General features: G+C 40.8%; 1 long non-coding RNA gene across 1 annotated transcript in view; it reads right to left on the reverse strand.

Moving 5' to 3' along the window:
- LOC104685754 overlaps nt 1-24,178 on the reverse strand; it is a 95,333-nt gene that overhangs the window by 36,076 nt on the left and 35,079 nt on the right. The window contains exon 3 of the long non-coding RNA XR_005604313.1: nt 5,013-5,475. This is a non-coding gene — a long non-coding RNA (uncharacterized LOC104685754). The remainder of the gene's footprint in view (nt 1-5,012; nt 5,476-24,178) is intronic.

Consider the following 24,178-nt stretch of genomic DNA (forward strand, 5'->3'; position numbering starts at 1 on the left):
ATGTTCTTAAACTCCTGCTTTTAGAGTGGCTACTTATTCAGCACCTCTGACTTATGGTTTGATGCCAAAATAATTTTCCACCCCCTACAGGCTCTGGAAGTAACATGCTCCCACCACCGTAGGAGAATGTTCTCAGACATCCATCCACTTGTGGGGGTAAAAGGAAAAAAAAAATCGGGCATTTTCTTGTCTTAATAGAGAAATTGTTCGTTGCACAGGAAGAACACAGAAGATAACTTATTTCATCCTTGAAAACCTAATCTTGTCAGAGACAGACATTCAGAATATTCTTTTTTAAGCTGGATATCTTTGAAGGCTGATGTGATTTTGGTGAGCCAACCAGTGTTAATCAATTAATTTCCTTGTTCTCCTGTGAAAAGATAAAGCATTTTCTCCACTGGAGTTACTGTAGCAAAACCAACAACAGACACCAATGCAGTGAGCTGAAGAACGCTGTTGGGAATATGTGACAGTAAAGGCTTGAGTGAACCTTTGTTCAGCAAAGAAACAGGATCTGGGATAATCCCAAGTTTCCAGTATTTTGTTAAGAAGTGCCATATAACGTGACCACAGACAAACAAAAAAACTAATTTAACCCATTGAAGTCTGCAACCTGAAGGCAGGTAGGCTCACTCTGAGAAGATGCCCCTGAAAACAACTGAAGTGAAAACAACTGGAGCTGCTGTGGCCTCCGTGAGGTGCCTTCAGCACTGTCTGGACTGCCTCCCTTCCGCAAGCCTGACTGTCTTCTACCCATTGTTTTACGCTCAGTGTCAAGGACATGTTGGTTTGGTTTGGTTGGGAACATGGATCAGAACGTCAAGAATCTCTCCCCTGGCCTCAGGATATCCCATGAAACTGCGCAAAAATCAGGTTTCAGGGGAGTATTGTAGCAAAGTAAAATGGATATGCTCCTAGGCCAGCAGAAGCATTCAAATTTGTCTTCTCCCTAAAACAAATAATAAGCTACTCACCAAAATCTGTCAAGTCAGGCTTTAACAGCAGGATAGCAGAGTGTTCTCAACCATACCAACTTTGTGTCCTGTTAAATCACCTCAGAAAATTATTTTTTAAAACCTTGACAGACGAATAAAATAAACGTTTTCTGGTTTAGGCGCCAGAATGAGGGTGAATGAACAGGTCTAGACTAACTTGTCAATCTAGCTAAATTTAAACAAATATTTCAGCATTATTTTAGCTAAAGAAAACTTTTAGCCCTTGTTACCCTGGTCATATTACTAAAAGGATGTTACTTGTAACATTTAAGTAGAATGAAGTTCAAAATCATCATACATTATCAGCTAGAAGATTTAGGACACTGCATATTAACACAGAGCAAGATTTCCTATGGCATTGACATCCTATGGCATTGAAATTCCTCCCAATAATTCAGCAAGGTTTGATCATCTACATCCCTTTGGCTCCTTGGAACTCTACCCTTGCTAGAATCAAAACAAAAGGTTGATTTATTTCTAATCTTCCATCAATTTCCCTTGCTTCTAAAGGAAAAGAAAAAATTAAATAAAAAACCCCAAGACCTAGAAGACAGTTGTCTACTTGGAGCTGAATATAGCAGAAAGTATTTTGATTATTTCAAAACTTTCTAGTGATTCCTCTGGAAGGAGAACCAAGCCCCTACTCCGGTAGGAAAAAGAAAAAAAAAAAAAAAAGAAAAAAACCAAAAGGAGGGTGTAAAAGCAACTGATGGCCTCCAAGAGAGGGCAGTCTCAGACTAAGGATGATTCACAGAGAGCAGTGCTGTTACACCTGTTCTCTACCATATTTTACTGTATGTATCTAAGAAGCTTGATGTTTATATATCACCACCGAAAAATCTTGGGTATAAGTCAAAACTTACAAGTTGGCTGCTGCAAGTTTCAAAGGGGAGGGAGATATTTCCCTTTTACAGATGCTGTAAGAGAAGGAACAGCGCCCCACACACGGGTTTTGTTCAACAAAAATGGCTCATAAATACTGCTCATCTTTAAACACACACTCAATTTTATAGAAGCCAACTCACTTTGCTTCCAAGGTCACTGGCAGCAAGGTCATGGTGAGATACAATCACACAGATTCTGCAAGATGAAATACCAGCAGAGCAAAAATGATTAGTTAAAAATTTGCAATTTATGTAACACTTCCCCTCAAAGACAAAGGTTTCTGAGGCTTCTTTGTCTGGTTGGTTTCAAGTCACTAGGAGCTAGCTAGACTGTGCCAGCCCTGCTGTCCATTTTTCCTTCTGAGCACAGGCTTGACTACCTGAACAACTGGGGAGAGAAAACTACACCAGACCAGAGCCTTCTCTACTTTTCTTCAAAGCCATGTCAGCCCCCAAATACAGTCCAGAATCTTCTTTCTTGCCAGTGAACAGACTGGCTTCCAGAAAAATGCAAACCTTTCCACTAACTTCCACCACTTCAAACACCTCCAAAGCTTTAGACCCCTCCTTTTAATACTGATACTTCCAGCCAAAGCACCAACTGCCTGGTGGTGGTCTCCAGGCCCTGGGGAGACACCACATTTTGGGTGATTACACTCAGAAGATAAAAATATTATTTCCTGGTTGGAAATAACCCAAGTTGTACAAGCCATTTACCTCTACTGACACCAGTGTTGAAAAGCAGAGCCACCAGCTGACATGCAGGAAGCAGCACCCAGAGCTCTGAGCACCAGGGGTGGTGGTGCTTGTGTCGGAGCCATGCAGAACAGCAGTGCACTGGGGACAGACACAGGCTGCCCTCAGGAGCACTGGAGAAGTGCTTACCAAACTAGGGATGGAGGAACAGCTGTGAGCATGGCACTACTTCAAATTATTTAAGTAACAAGATCCTGATTAATGTCTATGAACGTCCTGCTAAAGCCCTTAGTCTGGCTGCACACCATCACACTTAGCACCTGTGAGATTCATCTGCTCTTGCCCTGCAGGTGGCAAAGCCACAGACAGGTTCACCAGTCAGAGAAACTAGAGTCCCGTGAATCTTGTTCCTTCAACCAGAATCACCCTCATCATCTCAGAGATGCATCTTGTAGTTTTTCTCTATCTCGCTCCCTAACACATTCACATCTTTGTTCATGCTGGTGACTGACTTCAATGAAGTCCCATCTCATTAATTTCAATAAAATGGTGAGAAAAGTCACACACTCATATGTTTTCTCCAGTAAGGCAGACCTATGTGGGTATCAGGAGTTTCAGACAGCAGTGAAACTTTCAGGTGCAGAATGCAAAAAAAAAAAAAAAAAAAAAAAAAAAAATGCAGGGGGGAGATATCTTAATGAAAATTGAACTTCTTTAGTGTGATTTCAAGGCTGCATAAGAAAACAAACAAGGACCTATTTTCTTGTTTCTCTCACTGAGATACTAAAAAATCCTTCAAACAAACAAATACTCCTTTGCCGCAACCAACTCCACCTTTGCTGCAACAGAACAGCACCATGGGAAACACCACTTTTATCTAAGGTGGTGCCCAGTGTGCAGACCCGAAAAGTTTGGTGTCTGAAATGAGACTTTTACAGCTACAATACGCCATTGGCCTCTACAGTGATAATCCTCTCAAGTGCTTTTACAAGCCAGAGGAGGTAAGGTAGCTACCACTGAGGTTAACAGAATGGTTTTCACTGGTTTCAGTGAAAGCTAGCCTCAGTGCTAGTCTGATCATCTACATGGTAAGGTCCTTGGACAAAAGCATCAAGGCAGAATTTTGGAATTCTCTGTGCAGCAATAAAGTAAGAACATATCTCAGGATATCATGGCTTTTAAGAAGCCAAATCCCCATTTCAATAACACACATCCAAAGTTGAGTATTTCAGGTCACTTTAAAGGATTTGACTCCATGAAGTGCTAAGTGTGCTTCAAACAAGTAGGGAATCCCAGAAGTGCAGAGTTAATTACCCTAACCACAGCACTACAGACACCTTATTTTTTAGGGAAAAGCCAAGAACACAAGTGTTTATGCAGACATGGTGCATTTCTGCAGAAGGGTAGTATCTTGATTTTAAACATGCAACAACATGTCAAAGCCAGCCCTTATACAACCAAGCACACACAAAAGGATAATTCAAGAACCTTGTTGTAATTTAGGTTAAATGGATCTCGGGAAAGAAAATGGAAGGTGACAGAGAGCACTAGGATTTAAGGTGTGAGGCTCTTTGAAGGAGTCTGAGTCCAGACAAGGCTGTGATCCATGGCATCCCAGGTTCAAACACTTACCCAGTCAGGCCTCAGTTCCCACCACCAAGAGGAAGCCACCTGCATACACAAACCCACACTTTTTATACCTTAATATTGTACTTTGGAGAGTCATCCTCAGGACCGTAATGCAAATGGGAACCTACCTCATTCTGTAAGACCTACAAAGAAGATTCTATAGCTGAAGGCAGCAGGCAGGACCTAAAATATTTTTCTCCAGCAGCAGCTTATGTTAATCTAAAAAGTAGTCTCAGAAGACCTGAAAGCCTCTTCTCCCCACTCCCCCCAAACCCAGAGTACATCCATTACAGCTAGAAGCTGGCTACTTATGACTACCAACAAGTGTTACACTGGCCTTTAAGCCAGTCCCAAATGGACTTGGAGCAAAAGCATCCAATCGAGACCAACAGCAACTCTTTATTCAACTAGCAGAATTGCACCAAACTCTGCCACAGACAAATTGCTCCATAAAACCAGCGGGGCAGGAGTCCTACCACCTGCCTTTACTGACACCCTCCTTCCTCACCTGTTCCTACCATGCTCTGGGTAACAAGGAGCACACACACCTGAGCACCCAGGCACTGCTGAGCACCTGGGACACAGCTGCTGCTTGGCAGAAACAGTTTTTTCTCATCCTATCTCACCTCACTCCTCATAACAGCAACTTGCAAATCACTCTTAGCAAATTAGTACAGGTTTTCTATCTGAGCAACACTTCTGGGATTGCATTGGTGAAAATAAGTGAAATTAACATTACACTCTTCAGAACATCAAAATCCACCCACAGCATCCTCCTTCCTCTTACAGAAGAGCTGGAATCACTCACCCTTGCGTAGTACTGAAGGTCTCCAAAGTTTCTTTGCGCCTCGCTCCCAGGGCCAGCCCGCGCTTTCCCTCCGACGGTCACTCCCGACGCTCTCAGCCAGCCCCTGAGACTCACAGCCCGCCCTGCCCCGCTCCGCGCGGCCAGGGCGGGGCTCCCGCCACGCCTGTTGTGGGGCAGTCCCGGAGCACCCGGGGCTCGCTGGCGAAGCACGGGAGCTGCTGGATCGCTGGATAGTTGGATAGTTGGATCGCTGTGTTGTCCCGCCTTCCCGGCTCCTGTGGCTGCGCTTTGCTGGCACGGCGGGAGCCAAAGCTCCGGCTGGCGCACCGGCCGCCGTCAGCCGGGGCTCGCCCGGCCAGCCGAGCTCTGCCGCGCTGGGACTGAGCACTGCGGGCGATCTCCTGGAACGATCTTCCTTGCTGCTGCACTGCCCTTGTCCTCGTCCCCTTTCCTTAGCCTTCCACTGCAGAATTAAAAAACAGGAAGGTTTTGATCAGGTTTGTTAAGCCTGTGAGAGGTAGGAGCTCACCTTGGGGTCCAAACATCCGTCCGAGCTCTGAAGTCACCAATTCACTGTGCAAACTTCTGGCAGCAAACCCTAAAGCCTTCTAAAGCCCCCTCCAGCTTTGAGTTTAGAGACATTTCTGGCTAGAGGGCCCCAGAACGAAGTTGCTAAATTCGAAACAAGTTTCAGTCAACTCGTGAGTCAGTGCCTTCCTTTTGCTTCCAAATTTGCCCTTTGATTTGCTGCAGCCTATGGGAGAATGCCAAATAAAAGGCGTGAAATGTAGCCTTGACTGAATTAACAAACTGTTTTGCCAAGGTCAGTAGTTCCCAACTTGGGTACTAATAAATCACAAATCAGCTGCCAAAAATGTGGGAATTATTATTCATTAATTTGGGGCTCTTCATGTGGCTTATGAAATTTTAGGTACAGCCCTGAAGGTTAAGAAGTATTTTTTAACTGCTGTGGTTCTCTTGAAATCAAACCAGCTGTAAAATACTGCCCACGTTTAGGCTTAAAATAGCTGAAACCACCATTTCCTGTGGTTTCACATGAAACATACACTTGGTGATGAGTGTGCCTACTGTTGTAAAATAAGGGCACAGGGTATGGTCAGGCAACTCAGAAGGGGTGTTTGTCAGCCCACTGAAGGGCAAGAACTGATCACAGCTCAGAAGGGCCTGAAGCAGTTAGGGAGGATCTTGGATTTTTCTGTCCTTTGCTGTATTGCTACTTCTCGTGACTTTATCAGCAATTATTTTCAACAGCTTTTTGAGCTGCAGGTTCCAGAAGCTAGGCAGCTACACAGAAATTGCCACTTAAAAAAAATAATCTAGCTCTCATCATTATGGGAATAACTTTGGAAGTATAGCATAGGTACCCACAATGGCTCAGAGAGAACCTATCAGGGAAAGGCTAACCTATTTTGCTCCTTGATTTTATGATTTGGGGATATATTTGAGACTATTTAGCGTTACCTCCTGTGTGCAGTAATTAAAATGCAAGAGATTCATTCTTCCCCTCCTCATAAGTTAGCATTGAATGAGTGTTAAAAATAATGCTTTTGTTCAAACTCTCTATTCTGAAACTTTCAGCAGTCTCACATCTGTGACTGTGAATTTGAATTATATTAGATGTAGATGGATATCATCTCTCCTGTTGATGAAAACCCAGGAGTTACCAGCAATGAAAAGAAGTATTCGAATTTGCTCATGGTGTTATAAATCATATTTCTATACAGGTTATATACAGGAAATGTTGTCAGATTCAGCAGAAGGACCAGCTTTGCCACCCAGTTGTCTGGGTGACATTCTAATGATTTCAGTGCAAGAAGAACACAGATTTGAAAGCAGCTTATTTTCAGGTCTTGCTTTTAAGTAATTAAAAAAATAAAGTGAAATCACTGCCTCCCACAGAAATACTAAAGCGGTGAGAGGGCCTCAAGTGGTTTTCCTGGTCGAAACACAATACAAAGAAAATGAAGACTGAGACAAGGCTTATTTAAATAAAAGACAGTAAGGCATGTATATGAGGATATATAGATGAATTATGCTCTGATCCTAACAACGCTGGAAGGTTGCTAAGATTGTACTTACTTTAACCTGACATACCATATGGTAGATGACTCCTTACCTTTTCTCAGCTGGAAATGTCCTCTACTGAATGACTACAGCTGTATGAAAAGGGTCCAGTCATATTCTCACTAGACAAAATACCTTTTATTTGGGCTGTATTTGATATCTTCCCTTATCAGTATGTAAACCTCAGAAATCACAATACTTCAGCTACAGAGAATGCATGCACTCCCAGTACTTGCTGGTCTGTTGGTGATAGACACCATAACTGCAGAGGGTGGCACAGCAGAGGACAGTGCTTCTGTCCCGCGGCACAGACAGCCCTGATGCAATGCAAGGTGCCTGCCCAGCACAAGGGAGTGAACACACAGCAGAATGTTAAATTCTCCTGAGGACCTCTTTTCAGGGTAGTAAACTCAGCTCTGAGATCTCTCTGTGATAATTTTTTTAAAGGTAAGCCCAAGTCATTGTGTTAATCTAAGGAGATAAAATAGAACACATTCCAAAATGATTTCTTATTGTGCATAACTTTATTGGATAGATGAATGCCCTTGCATGATGCCAAATATGTTAGTGAGACAGCATGAAGTCAAATGATGTCACTCAGTCACAGTTTTCTTGAGGAAATTAGGTCATTTTCCATAATTAGGCTACTGTGTGTATAATAGCTGAAATCCTCCATGTATAATTGGTGTAGTGAGGAAAAAAAATAATTAAAAAGCTGAAAAAGAAGGGCAAAGAGAGCTGCCTTTTTTAAGAACGTTTTTTCTTATTTTGGTAATAATGCTAAAGCGTCTTCAAGGATGTTCTGGAACAGAATGGGGATATCTATGTGCTGACAAAGATGTAGGTTAAGGAAAGGAGTGACTGAGAGTAAAGTAGGCACATACTTGTAAGGCATACTGGAGCCTATAGCATAGTGGCTAGGGGCTTAATTCTCATTTATGTTCATCACGTTCCTTGCCTAGATATGAATGTAAAAATTGATCACTGAATATGGGCCTGTAGGTAAATCTTCCAAAAATCTCACCTGTAGGCTTTTGAAGAGAGAATTTGTCAAAAATCACTGTGTACTTATACAGCACTCCCTGTGGAGTTGGCTAGGGGCCACCAGGAAGTAAGAACAGTGAACCACACTTCTTTAAAATGTAATATAATCGATATCCTTCTGTAGCTCAAACAAGGAAATCTTTCATGGAAATCTACCTTAGGTTTCTTACTGCCTCCAGTATAGTCAGAGCACAACTTGTAGGCTATATCTAGTCATTAGCTAGAAGCCAGTCCTATCCTTTTAACTGACTAGAACCAGACTGACATTTCAGCATGTGAACTGAAAGTCAAACCCCTTGTTTCCAGGTTTGTAGTACTTGCTGCAATTCATAGAAGTGGGTATAAGACATAGATTTCATATCTGAGAAAAGATTTGGGTAAATAAGTCAATCAAATTGTTATTGAGTTTGAGGAAGAGGAGCAGAAGAGAAAGAAAGTAAAGCAAGTTACTGTCATGGCTAACTGATGTGCAATGACAGGGTAGGCAGCAGGCAACAGACTCTTCTTCACAACTTTTCCATACAGAAAATGTGAAACCAGCTGTCCCAGTTCAAGGGCCAGGACACAACCGCCACAGAGATTCTGCCCTTGGCTGACTTCATGACTGGTGTGTTGCCACAACAAACTAATGCTTGTTGTTGGCAAGGTCATGTTCTGTCACATTTCTGTCTTGACCCTGGGGCAGAATCCAGGCTCCTCGAGGGAGACAGAGTTTACCACCTCTGTCACAGACTGTCCTACTCAGTCACTGTTTTCTCCCTTATAAATATGTTGTGGTGAATATATATGTTGTGGTGAAGCTTTCTGCCAGAATTTGTGTGCTCCCAGAATGTCCTTGTGCACAAGCAAGTTAGCTTTTTCTGGGAGGCAGGTTTATTGGATCAGATAAAGCAACATGAAAATGGCTATCCCCATTTCAGTGTTCCTGAATAGTTTCTCATCAAGGTGTTGGCCTGAATCTCATAGATATAGTTAGCCCAGGAATCACTGCACTCTTCCCTATTCCCTACTGTAGACATGCCAGCATTTCAGTTTGCCAACTATGAACTGGAATTCCTTGCAGAGACCGGTCACAAGTTTACTGTGACTTTGTGATACAGTAAAAGATGTCGCTGTAGTAAGGTAACACGAGGCCTTTAACAATCTTACAAAAGACTTTCTTCTTTGTTATTCAGGCATAGGGAGACAAAGTTCTTCTATTGTTATTACTCTATATAAAGAACCTTCCAGAAAAGGATCTATCAATTCCAGATTATAACATATAAATAAACACAGGACCTCCGTTGCTTTTTGCCCTGTTCATCTATCACATATGCTAGGGCAAAGCGAGCATATTTGCTTGGTAGGTGATGTGTGGAGAGCTGGATGACAGATACAGTGAAGATAAGAAAGACTAATGGAGTTACTGAGACCACTTCCTGTTGAATCATTTATCAAGTGTTTTGTCAGTTTACAGATTTTCCAAATCCCAAAGCACACTGAAGACAGAATGATACACAGTTCTCTAGAATTCCATCATTAGTTCTAGCTGAATATATTAGTTTTTAATTGCTTTTGCTGCCAATGATCCAATTACATACTTAAACACAGGTTCTAGTTATTGAATAATCAGTAAAAGAGCAAGAAGGGATAGAGGATACATGTGTATTTGCATATTTACCTTATGCTTGCCATATGTGTATTTTCTAAGAAGACACTGAAATAGAGCTATGGCAGTCTCTTTGCTTTTATTAGTTAGCTTCCCTGAATTCCTTATGGAGAATGCACATATCATAATGCCTTAAATGCTTTCTAATTACATATTTGTTCAGCAAGTCTCAAGACATCCTCATGAATTTCTTTCCCCATAAATCTTCAAGAACTGCAAAAAAGATTTTCATCTCTGTCCAGGGATCAAACCTTGTAATGCAGTCAGGAAATCAATTTGGTTTTGCTGAATGACTTAACTGGCAAGTGGGAGGCATAGGATACTGTTTGGCAGACATAACAGTAAACCTCCTACAGTAAATAGGTACTTACAAAATCACTCATTCTCCATGTACCCAAGACCTTTCAGTTTCAAACATGCTCTTGTCATTGATTTACTGTTTTAAAATATGTCTTCATATACAAACCAGAGAAGAAGCTAATGTAATTTTTCCTTGCACCCAAAGAAGAGGAAGCTGCAACTCCCATTTTCAAATTATGGTCTCTATTGCGCTGTTTTGCTTTCCTTTTCTCTCTCCAAGATTGCTGTACTTTGCCAGCAGAGCTGAAACTAACACATAGTAGGACAATATACTGTTGCCTTAATTTTTGCTGCAGTTATTATCAATTTTTACTTTCATTTCCTTTTTTATATAAGTTTTCCATAGTTGCAAGGGCACAGTAAGGTACATAACAGCTGGGATTACTGCATATGTTAAGGGAGTCAGAGATGTTCATGCCTGAGTAGGAAGTGTCTCTTCACTACATATTTCAATATCTGAAGATAATTTCTCTGTAAAGCCTAGTGCATCTCATATGAGCATCTATGCTGAAGGCCAAATTTAGAGTAGGATGTCAGTAATAAGAGATTGTGAGTAGGTGCAAAGAATTCCAAAGGAATTCCAGGAGTTGAATTTTTGGTAGTCAGGCACTGAAAAATTCCTACATAATATTAATAAATGGGCAAGTCAGCAAATGGTGTTGCATGTAGACACCAGCTGTTTCAGACCACTCAGCTTAGGCAACCTTCCAATACACTGGATCAAAATGCTGTTATTTGGAAAAATGGGATAGGGCTGGCAAAGTATTTCCTTAGACTGCAGCTTTTAGGCTGTTAAAGTAGCCAGGTAGTCTTCCTCAAGCACCTCTTAGGAAATAAATGATTACCTGCTCTGCAGGACACACACTATTGCTATAGATTTTTATGCAGTTGGGTTCATTTGTGGCTAACAAATTAATCAATTATATTAATTAATGGTATGGTGAGGGGAGTTATCTCCTCTTTCCATATGGGGAATTGAGTCACTGGCTAAAACAAATGACATACCCGAGCCTAATCTTTAGTCTTACACCTTACCTGTACAACCATCCTTCTTTGCTCATATTTTCTCCTTCCAACTGCAGCAGTAGATAAAATAAAATTCCTCTTAGAAAGGAAACAAGCATCACAATTCTCCTATGTGCATTGCTTTTTAAAAGCAGACATAAAGTTCCTGATGCACAGAGGCATTAATTCCAGAAAGAACTGTGTGCAGAGGAAAATGCTGAGTAGATACAATAACTACATGCACAATCATTCCCATGTTGGGATCACACTGCATTCACTGGACAGTCAATCTATGTATACTGGCAACAGCAACAGGACTTCCAGGATGCCAAACATTTAGAAATTCCAGACAAACGCCAAGTTCTTCTTCTTTTGGTCAAGCAAAATTTACATGCAAGAACACAGTACATATTTCAGTAAAACTGAAATACACATAACCCTCATCAAATATAAAGGCCAGAAAATGGCAATAACCAACATTCCCAAACCCTTTAAAGGCTAAGATGCTTTCTTTATGTAGTTTTTGATCAATCCCCATGAACTTTTGAAAACTATCCTAACGTACTCTGCTTCACTGTTCCTTTTAGTGAATTTTGATGACCACTCGGAATATACATTTGAATTTCCTGAAGATAAGGACAAACGTATGTATGTACACCCTGGCTGTACATACTAGATAACAAAGACAATACTACTTAAAGTGTACTGAGAGAGTAATCTAATTTTACCATGAAACACATTCTTTTGTTTTTTCTACATCTTATCTAATGAACTCAGGATCTGTTCCTTTGCCAGCACTGGGATACTTCACTTTCATGAGCTGATTTACCATGGTTGTCTTTCTTTGCGCATCAAGAAAAGAGCTCTTCAATGTTGTACAAACAGTGCAAAACTATTTACCTGTAAAATCTAATTACCATATACAAACCTACTTACATATCTACATATAAGATTATTTTAAAGTGTTTGTATGTCATGAAGGACAGAACAGGAAATACATATAATACTGTGACCCATTAGGGAAAATTAATTTTCTGAGTGATGGTTTGGTTAAATGATATTGGTGTTTTAGTAATTTATTAAGATATTAAAACCCTTCAGGGATCAGACTATCATCTAGACTTGTTTAGCAAACCTCATTTTCTTCCACGATATTCTGCTGTTTTTCATCATCTGAGAATTTCACCTAGAATATTTCACAACAATTCTGAGGCACTATAGCTAAAGCAGTGTTCTTTTACCCCAAAAATAATGACATACCCAAATCCAGGTAACTTCTTATATCAGTAGCTAATGGAATGACAGAATTTTTTTATTACGTGTGTATTTTGGAGCTTCCTTAATCTCACACTTTACTCTGTACTCATTAAAATTCTAACTACTCTTCAGAAAAGCTTATTTGAAGCCTGGGACCAGCCCCACTCACTTTGGTGAAAAGGTGCAGCGTGGCTTCTCCCACGGCAGGTATTGAAACAATGCTGTCAAGCTGTTTAAGCTTGAAAGAGAGTTGAAAGATGAGAGTAGAAGGCTGTGCTTGTTGTGTCTGACTCCTCTGAGAAAGCAAAGAAAGCCAACATGTGTCAACAGCCAGGTCAAAAGCCTCATCAGTTTGTTTTTCCTGAAATTTTATACTAAATTCTGCAGTTATTCAAGGTAATATTAGAAATTACCTCTGAAAAAACCATAAAATTATTTGCAAAACCTGAGCTACATTTGCTGCTGGTTTCACTGCAGTCAGTCTGTGTATCACTGAAGCATTAATGAAATTTTTGCTTCCAAGTGTATTGCTCCATGTTCTAAGTCCAAAGTTTTGTTTAGGTTCTGGATCACTGAGTCTGAGCTAAGAAAAGGCCAATCCTGAAAGATGAACACATCCTTTCTTCTGCTGGCTGTGGGCCAACACTACAGAAATTATTTCTCCCATTGTTTACACCTACAAGAGTTTCGCAGCTGCCTGCAGCTGTGTTGGAATACAGGATCCCTTCAGAGAATGACAACTGACAAAATGTCATTTCTTCCTGTGTAAATGTTGGTTGGGGGATGCTTCACATTTGAGGTACTTTCTGCTTTTCTCTCTAGAACCAAAGCTTATTGCATTCATTATAGACATAGAAGCTGGCAAATCTCTTTTTTTTTAATATTCAGGATATCTATGTTCAGATGAAATAATTCACTAAAATTAGTGTTTAGAAAACTTAGCATACACAATGTAGCTACTTGAGAAGCCATCTCCAGCATTCTGAGAGCAGAGCGGTACCACTCATGCTGTTACCAATTGGACCCTGCTCAAGCCTGAGACACCATCACAGAGCTGACACCAGGATTTATTTGGATACCTGCTCTTATTATCCTCCTACTCTGGGAGCTGGCTCACGATGACAGCTGTACTTGGAAGTACCCCCACACTAATACGACTCACATTAAATGTCAGCCTAGTTACTCAGCGTGCTCCAGCTCATACTACGTGGTCAGAACTGTCTCAGGATGACATTAACATTTGAGATGTGTTTCTCAGTTATCAGCAATTCTTCTCCAAAAAAAATAGTTATTACTTTAAAGAGAAAAAAAATCACTTACCAAGATATCAAGACTACAGCATGCCTTTATATTTGGATACGAAATACTGTGAACATTCTCCATTTCTTCTCTTTTTTCAAATATATATTTATATACACATCTGACATTTCTATAAGCTTTTGGGGTGGTGCCTTCCTCTTTTTGACTAACTTTACTGGACACTAATATGTCTGTTTTGATACACATATGTCTCTTCTCCCAGAACATTACCATATAAACCAAGTCAGATTATTCAGTTAAAAGCCAAATTGTTCCTGGCACAGCTCTACTTCTGTAAATGGAGCACATTACTTATTTATCTAGCTGATTTATTTTTTTGAAAACAAAGCAGAATTCCAATAAGAGTAATGGAAGCACAACAGTACTTCTCAGTCCACTGGGTGGAAGTTGATAATTCAGGACACACATATAAAGAGCAATTTGGGAGATGATGCTTGGCATTTTAGAGAAGCAAGGCAAAAAAAGAAGGCATGAAAACCCATGTAGGACAAAGACACAAAAGAAGAAACAAGTCCAATACTTGGACTGAATAAAGAAAGCAAGCTAGCAAATAGCTTTAAATGGCACTAGCTCCCAAAAAACAAAGAAAATGAATATCACCAAGACTCAACTCCCTCATGGAGAAGACCCAGAAACAAAGAACAATAGATGACTCAGAGAGGAGCAAAAGAGCAATGAAATATTAACTGAACATAGACACTCCCGATGTGAAAGGCAGTCTCTGTCTTCAGTCTGCATTTGTGTGTATTGCATGGAGAGGAAGCCAGCCCTGCACCATCCCGTGGCACGCATCCCCTTGGCAGACTGTAACCCTGCTAACATCATGTCTCACAGCCCCCTTTACTTGCCTCATTCTCCTGGCAAGTTAGAAAAGTCCTAGAGAACATCTGCCTTTTGGAGATTTTCATTTACTGAAAAATTTAACAAGCAACACAAGCTTATCCACCCAGCCTTTCCAGATGGCTCTAGATCTTCGTACTTACTCCTTAGTATAATTCCTACCAGCACAACTCGTCTTTATCATTGAGGCTATCAGCCTCCTGTTTCCTTACATATTTTCTGTCAGCCACAATCTCTAGAGAAACTTCCTAAGCATCTCCCTTTTTCAAGAAGCAGATCACAGAGCTTCCCCTTCAATAGTTCTCTGAGGCAACTAACAGATGTTCTTCTAATACTAACTGGGAGGTCTCTACCTGGTAAGCACCTGGCCCCATTCCTCAGCATCTCTGCTGCTGCCACAGGCAGCCATCTCTTTAAATGGTGGTATCGTGCAATTGTGGGACAGCGCAGAAAGGAATGTTATAACAAAACCTACACAGCATAAGCCAAGAAATGGTGCTCACCACCCAACACAGTCAAGCCTCCTTTACACCCAGTTTAAAAGACAATACTTATAAGCAATGACAGCCTTATATAATGAGGAAGAAGAGTGCTGTATGACCCTAAAGTGACCTGCTGCAGTTGTCATTCCTGCTGCCAGATAAACTACTGTGGCAACATAATAACAGCAAAGAAAATGCATCAGTCTGTAAAGCTTGGCAAACCATTCTGGAGTGAGTCCAGGAATGACAAATGGGTTTGCACAGCCAGATGTAGCAGCATGAAGTGACTAGGCTGTATGGACAAAGACATAACAAACTTCAGGGAAGTGTCCATCACCAATACAGTTATAAACAGTTGTCGTGTTGGGAGATGGAGCACACACTGACACTGAATACTGTCATGATCTGTGTTTCCAATTAAATAGCAACTAGGCACTTTGGAGTAGATATGGATATGTAACTGGACAGGAACAGCCTATAGGAGACTTTCCTCCATTACTGGGCTTGCTGCAAAAGCACTCTACATTGAAAAGTTCTGGTGCTCTGGTGTGTGTGCCTAATTATAGACTATATTGACTAGATGGCCACATAATATATTATCAGTATCCAGAAACAAGCAACAGCATCACTAACTTACTCTTGGACACAATTTACCCCCCCTTGCCCCACCACCAGTGGGGAAGCTAAAGGAGCAGTATCTCATCTAGATCATGAAAAGGAAACCCAGAAATAAACAGTCGTGGTGAGAGAGCAGAGAACATCTGCTGCAGCCCTGCCACAAACTCGTGTTGCAACTTGTGTTTGCAGAGAAGCTGATTATGAGTCAGCAGTACGCCTGGGGGGAGGACGGTCAATGGCGTACTAGGCTGCACTAGTGAAAGTGTAGACAGAAGGTCAAGGGAGGTGCTTATTCTCTCTGTTCAGGACTTTTGAGATGACATCCAGAGTACTGTACCCAGTCTGAGCTCCCCAGTGCACACAAAGACACTGTCAAACCGAAGGAGGTCGATGGAGGTATCCTAACATGACTCGAGAACTGCAATACATGAATTAGAGATCTGTGTTTGTTCAGCCTACAGGAGAAATGTCTGTGCAGGTATCTACCTGCTATATTAACTACCAAATGGGTGGTGGTAGAAAAGACCAAGCCAGATCCTTCTCAGAGACACACTGGAAAAGGCTGGAAGGCATGGAGCACAAGTCACATCCAGGGAAATTCTGGTAAATTCTAGCAAAACTTCACAGTGAGAACAGTCCGGGACTGGTGCGGGTGCCCAGAGGGACCAAACAGTCCTTGTGATCACAGGCTCAGAGCCACTTCCAGCTGGAAAAAACAATTTCCAACTCCTTGTGTGGGGAAGCATTGAGCTGATCTGAACATTAGCCATCACTCTACGAAGGGTGTTACCTTCAGCCCACCAATTAATACCAGCTTGTTTCTGTGTGTGCCAGTGGCTCCATGCTGACTGGCTGCTTCATTTGCAGTGCTTGTGGAGGAACTCAGGCTGTGCTGGGAGCTGAACTTCTGGCTCAGGATGTGGGAGGATGTGGGTTGCTGGTGTGTGATGAGAAGGAGAGAAGTATGAAATTTGATTTGATGGTGCAAGTTCACAAATTGCACTGAGAAGACAATTTGTAAGAGTGAAGAATAGAGTAGGTTATAAAAGAGGGGTTTCTTTTTCTGTGTACATGCCTTTTCTCTCATGGAAGGAGTAAAACATACCCAGAAACTCGGTGTTTCATGAGCCAGATTTTAAAATCTCATGGCTTTTTTTAATCACCTGCCATGGAGAAAGCGGAAGAAGAAAGTACATTTATGTTTTTGTGAAAATCAAAAAACCTAAAGACTATTCTGAAAATATTATAAAAATGGTTTTTATCAGTAGTATTGGAGCCATCAACAATACATGCTTTTTTTTGTGTAAACCATGGTATTCTCCAGAAATCAACTAACTGGGAATGAGAATAAATCTTTTGCACCCATAACAGCTCTTGATTTTAGCACCATTTTGGTGATAAATGCCTGTTTAGATCATAGACATATGATGTGTTAGCATTATGCTTGAGCTTTCAGAAATTAGAGGTGAGGTTAAAGGTTTCAAGTCAATACATACCAGCAAAATGATATATAATAGCTACTGTGTATGACCATCAGGTTCTCTGCTAGCAGTTGTAAGAGAAAACAAAAAAAGAAAATAGAAGGAAGAGATTTTGAAGTAGAGTTATGGCTGTTTCACACCCAATATCTGAAGGAAGGTGAAAGAGAAAAGAAATGATGCTCAAAAGAAAATATCTATAAAAGAGAAAGGAACCTGTGCCAACTCTTAAGAAGAGATGATGGATTCTCTATTAGCTCAAATAAGCTCATTGCTGTGAACAGTGTCAGAGCCTTTCAGCCTTATCTGTACAGTCTGATATTTTCCAAAAAGGGGAAAAGCAATGTGAATAGGTCATTGGATTTTCCTGTAGGTATCCCATTAGGATAATATATGGAAAAATACATCTAAATGAACATTTGTCAAAGCTGATTAAAGAGCTTTTGCTGCCAAACAATCTGAAAGACTTAGAACATCTTTGAAGCATGAAGTTTACAGAATATTATGGAGGATGTGGTGGGATTCAGAAACAAAAAACCAAAACTCCTAAATGCAAAAGGTGTTTGAGGAGGAAATGGAGAAATCATGTCAATAGTCAGCCCATAAACCAGTAAGCAAGGATGGGAAAAGGAAGGCTGGGCCAGACACAGAAGGAAGTATCATCCCCAGCTCAGTTGTGAAATGCTTCTGCATTTTGCTAACACCTCCTTCCTTCAGAAATTACTCTTCAGAATCATCTTAACCTGTTTTAAATTAGATCATGAAATATGCCAATAGTGCAAACATATTCACAGACAAAGCCAAAACACTCCTTGGAAAGCTCAAGTAGATGAGGTAGATTATTAAAATATGATGAACATATGATGAGTTCTGCCCTGAAGAAGGAAGGCTAAAGGTTTAGAAGAAAAAAAAAACCAACTAAAAAATATATTCAGACTGCTGAGAATAATTCACTTCATGAATGACTTCAGTTTTTTACCTATGTCCTAAGGAAAGTTATTGCAGCAAAGTGATCACCTGACACAGACTGTTCAAGGCCTTATACCATTACATCCTCAGGTCCTCATCCCCCCTTGCTTGACAGGGCATCAAAACTCTAATTCCTGTGGACATGGGCCTATTATGTGTTTGTCTACTTTGCACAAAATAGAACCATAAAAGCTGCCTTCCACTTTGACAATCCTAACATCTACCAGCACAGCGATTAGACTGTTCACTTGGAGACATGTGAACATATAATTGGTATCTCTATTCCAAACCAGATGAAGGATTCAAATAAATCCCAATTCTACATTTCAGTTTTGTGAAGAATGTCACAGCTTGAAACCCACAGCTCCAGCAAACGTGAATCCTATGAGGAGAGCAAAAAGCTGTCTATGAAGAAACACAGAAAAGTCTATTCCTCCGCTTAGCATTTTCAGATGGTTATCTTGAAGGTCAGGATACTGATGCGCAACTTCTGAATTCCATTGAGCTACTGTTGAATGCTATAGTTCCTAAGTTTCTTCATGGTGAGTCCGATTGCTGGTTGTATTCACATTTCTATTCTATGCACATTGTGATGGTGCTACTGAGTACTTTCATCTGCTCTTCTGAAATAGCTTTGACACTGATTTTGTTCTTCTTTTTAATGTTTAATTTCTTTTGGAGATCCATGAAGTTATCCAACAATGACTACATCTGCCAAAGCCCAAGCTTTTATAGTTTTCCCTGTGGAAAACAACAGGCTTTGAGTAGTTTGATCACCCTCGTCAGTTCTTTCTATCACTTCTGTGTACTTAGCAGTGTAGACTCATGCTCTTCCAGTATTTCTTTTTGCCCCATGTCTATTACAAAAGAAAATTGCCTGCCTGTCAGATATTTTCCTGTCTCAGTTCCTTTGAAGAACAGTTCTCATAATTATTCCTTTTTGTTCAGTTCCTAAAGTCTGTTTCACTTCATATGCTACAAAAGAAGCACAGATCATCTTCTTTTCTTTTGATGTTCTCAGTTGTCTTGATTAAAACTGTTCATAAGAAATGGAGAATAACCAGATATTTCAAAAGTACATTTGTGCTTAGCTTTTCAGTTCACAGGGAGGAGAGAAATGGCATAAAGGAATCAATACCTTAGAAACACATTGTGAAACTCTCAAAGATAGATGGTGGATGTCTATCTAATGGTGACAGCATTTCAGGGTTTGCTGCAGGCCTGTTGTTATAGTCTAAGATTCAAGCTTCTTCACCGTTTTCTATCTCCTTCTCCTCTCATCTTTTCTTATGGAAGTGCTTGTCCAGGTTTCCTGCACCTGCTAAATAAAGAGATCTTCAGACAACATCCACCAGCTGTGCCAGTTTGGCCAAATTTAGAAATATATCCTCTGAGAGAAGGCAGGCCACAAACCACCTCTCCCGCACCAGCTTCGGGAAAAAAGAAACTTTTTCCTCGAAGGAAAGTGAGAGAGATAAAAACTATTTATTTAACAAACACACTGGAAAAGGATAATAATGCTAAATAATAAAACCTCCTGCTCTGCTGAGAGAAACCTGGGGGAAAATTCAGAGTCCTTCCGTAGATCTCTCTCTCCCTCCTTGGAGCTGGGATGGGGTGGTGGGCCCACCTCCAGGGCCAAGGCCTTGGTAGAAAGTCCTCCCGATGTATTCTGATGTTGAAACAGTCCAGCAGAGAAAAAAAAAAAGGAAAAAAACCAAAGTCCCAGGAAAACAAAACTTCAGCTCTCGGTCTCTCTCTGGAGAAAGAAAAAGGAGCTGAAAAAACTGGCCGAAAGCAAGCCGGGTGCCTTCCCCACTCTCACTCTGCTGCTGCAACTGAAAATAAAGTCACTGTCTCTGTGTGACCTTGAACAAGCTAAAAACTGCTTTGAAGAAGTTTTGCTCAGATTTCCTTGCCCCTCTCAGGCTCAGTTTAAAGGCACAGAAAGGCACAAAATTAATTTCTGGGCGTGGGGCAGCAATAGGGGATACACATCACAAAGTCACCCCAAGACACCAGCCTACTTCAACTGACATCAATTTGAAAGGGCACAGAATTAGGCAAGTTTACACACGATGACGACAGTATTCAACAGTCCTTTCTTTAAAACATTATATGCAAGTCTAACTAGAAACCTTCAGTCCTGAAAACAAGAAACACTTTAAAGGTTTAGTCAACATGATACAGGGCCCAGAAGACAGAAGGGGATGCAAAGCAGAAGAGTCCATGTGATATGACAGGACTCAGAAGTGAGGTAAGCTTCAAAAAATGAGGTGAGACAGTAAACAGTCTAGTTTTCTCTAGCTTTTTTTTTCTGCTTATAAGCACAAGTGACTTTTGCTCTGAGAAAAGAAAGGCAAGCATGCCACAGTCATCCTGACAGACTTTTGTACCATCACTTAGAGCTCAGTCCTACATTGCTGCTGCTCTGGCATTTGGCACAGATGACAGGGGGAGACATTTCAAGCAAGGGAAGGGACACGAGCCTCTTAAATTGATAAATAAGTTTGTGAAAATGACAGCCAATAAACCAGTTAACATTGACAAACTCTATTTCATTCACCTTGGAGATGCTAAAATATCAAGAAAAATGCAAAAAACTTCAATCTCATTCTCAGTTTACTTTACTGGGTCCCCTCTGCTTTTTTTTACCTTGATGTCAGGAATCTGGGTCCTCAATTAAGTTATCCTAATCCTGATCAGTTACAGAATGGATAAAAGACAAAGTGGTAGAGAAACAAGGAGAAGCTCATCTCTCACTCCTCAGCATGGCTTCCTCCTGACAAGCAGAGAGTCCCTTTTCTCTCTAGCCCAGCAGAACTGCAGGAAGGTTCCTGTTACTCACCACTATCTTCAGCTCTGAGATCTGACTAAAGGAAGCAAATCCATTTTTCCCTTCCTTGCCCAGAACTGTCACTCTTCACAGATGCCTGATGTCTCATCAGTGTCCTCCAACAGGCAGCTTCTTCTGCAATTTCCTTTTCAGCTAACTTGCTGTGTGGTACCTTGAATATACTGTCATACCCTCTGCAAGGAGGAGAGGCCCACAGCCCATTCTCTCCCACACTCCCTCTGGAGCATTTACATACAGCCACTTATCTTTCCAGAATTCCACAGCACTCCAGGCTGTGACTGCCTGCCTGGAGTGTATAGCCCCAAATCTCTTTGGTTAAAGGGGTATATAAGCAAGGCATGGCAGAGGTTGGAACCTACATTACAGAGGTCACATTTTTTTCTGAGGCAAGGGAATACTCATTCAGTCAGATCAAAAATACTCTGTGACTGAATAAATTCTGAAGAAACTGAAGAGTAGATTAGAGGACCAAATCCCAGGCAAGGGAAAACAAGCAGTTGTGATGGTTAATAGACACAAGGACAGCTCATAGGAAAAGAATAATGAGGCATGGAGCATGATGTAACAGAAACAGGCCAGATGGCGGTACAGCTGTGGGGAAACTCAGCTAGCTCTGAAATGAGTCTTCAGTTATTCAGACTGCTGACTGCAGACCCAAGCCACTGACTGCAAAACAAGCTCTGGTTGTCTCAAGCAAGTGGCAGCTTGTTAACAATTACCCAACTGAAAGCAAAAGGGAGCAGGTGATAGTAAGAAATCTGCTACGGCAAGTCAGATGAAGAGCCATACAAGAATGTCCACAGCCTCTCTTTCTTTCTATGACACAGATTTAGAGACACTTTAGAAAGTAGAAATATAACATACACCGTAAGTAACTCAACAGCTAATAACTTTATTTGGTACTGGATTATCCAGTTAACATCAGTTCCAGGAAATCTTTTGAGGTCATGCAATACCTGCATGGATGATTCAGTGTGAAAACAGGAAAACAAATCCATAAATAGTTTGGAAAATGTAGTAGTAGTTTCTGTGATATCTGTGAATGCTTGTAGTCTACCAGTGATAAAAGCCACAAAGGAAAATCTTAACACTAGTCTAAGTCAATTCTCATGTGAATCAGAGTAATTCTTCAGAGACACCAGTGCTATCAAATTACTAACTTTCATGCTAGAATTTAGCAGCTACCTGCTACCCAATATGCAGCATGGTGCTGTTCTTACAGTAACAGAAGTAAATGGAGCAGTGTTTCAGTTTTAGAGCAGTGTGCTGTATGTCCCAGAAGTCTCTTCTGGGGGAGTGGGCTACAGAAGAGAATCTCCAAAGGAATGAAAAATGAGAAGTAGCAATGATTTCAAGTGACTCTGCATACAAGTTCCTAGAAACTGTGCAAATTCTACTATTATCTGAAAGGAGGTTGTAGTGAGGTGGGGGTCAGTCTCCCAAGCTACAAGCAATAGAACAAGAGAAAATGGCTTTGAGATGCACCAGGGGAAGTTTAGATTGGTATTAGGAAAAAATTCTTCACCAAAAGGGTTGTCAAGGATTTGAACAGGCTGCCCAGATTAGTGGTTGAGTCCCCATCACTGGAGGTGTTTAAAAGACATATAGATGAGACACTTGGGGACATGGTTTAGCGGTGAATCTGGCAGTGCTGGGTTAATGGTTGGACTCAATAATCTTAGAGATCTTTGCCAACCTAAATGATTCTATGACCCTATGATTCTATGATTTAACTCATCCTCTGGGATTTAAAGAAAAAATCTGCAGCTGATATAAAAATATACAGAATGTTGCTGTTTCTGCCTCTGGTACTGGAGAAGAATTTCATGCACAAGAAAGGCAGAGTTCAGTGCCAGAATATTCAGAGACATTTAATATCCATCATCAAACACCAGCTGAATGGTTTCCCTAAGTAATGCCATTAGCCTGCAATTCATTGACATTCTCCCATGCAGTTCAAATGTTTTTCAGTGGATCATGACAAGTGTCACTGACAAGTGCTTGCCCTTGAAATATTCATGGCTGAATGTCATTCAGATGGGAGGTCAACTGTCCACCACTGTATGAGCAGTGCTGGGGAAGGCAGAAAGAATGCACTGGTTTTCCCCACCTGATTAAATCCTCCTACATGTATCATCTATTTTTGCTCTTTTTGCCTTGCAGCCTATTGAAACATCACAGGACATTTATGTGTCCCAAAAGCAGATTGCTTTGTTATTTGCACTGCTTCATCATCACACTCCTTATCTACACAGAAAAGGAACTGCTGTTCTTTTTCATTGAGAAGCATCAGCTGCTTGTTACTGTATTGACTCTGTTATACATAATTTTAAAAACTCTGGAATTATTTACTTGCTATTAGTTCTTCCTCTCCAATATCATCCTTCACTGAAATTTCTGATCATAATTCACAACGTTCAGATGTAAGGATGAACGACACCTTATGAGGAGGATTAGCATGTGATATGAGCTGTACGTGTTTTTTTCTGGTACTTCACTTCTGGAGAACTCGTTCTGTCCTTCAGATGGCCTATGAGCCCTGTAAAATATTTCACCGATAATAAACTGGTTTTTAAAAAAAAAAAAAACAATTAATTGAGTATGGTATAAGAATGGATGAAGTGAATATCTACCACAACATTTTATCAGTTTCTTGGGAGCTGAAAACTGTCTTCCCTGATGCTATGTGCAATACCATCTTAAATACCCCAAGCAAGACCAGTCTGACTTTACCATGAGAGGTTTTTCTAGAATACACAACAGCTACTGCCAGGAACATCTGACATGATGCATTTCTCTCTCCATAATTCTATGTTTTCTTTTAATGGGTTACTACTCTAAAAGGAAGCCACCACCAAGGAAAAAGGGAACCATTACTTTTTAAAAGTATTGGCATGATCTTGTGCTGTGCTCCCTTGAAACAATGCTGACCAGTTATATCAGTTACATTAAAGAGATTTCTGCCAGACTGCTAAGCAAGGGGGAAAAAATTAGCAAAAGAACAGGGGAGCAAAGGGTAGATATGGCAAGAAAATACTAGGAAAGATCTGTTTAAAGGAAGACTGAAGTTCCCAGGTACTTAGCGTACTGCTGGGATCACCAGAGCATGGCATGGTTATTCAGAGAGGTGAACCAGTTCACCAAGACACTCTCCATTTTTTATACTGATTAGAGCCAACTGAAGGGTATAAAAGGGATTACAA

Source organism: Corvus cornix, chromosome 3 (genome assembly GCF_000738735.6).
Source record: "Corvus cornix cornix isolate S_Up_H32 chromosome 3, ASM73873v5, whole genome shotgun sequence".
NCBI lineage: Eukaryota > Metazoa > Chordata > Aves > Passeriformes > Corvidae > Corvus > Corvus cornix.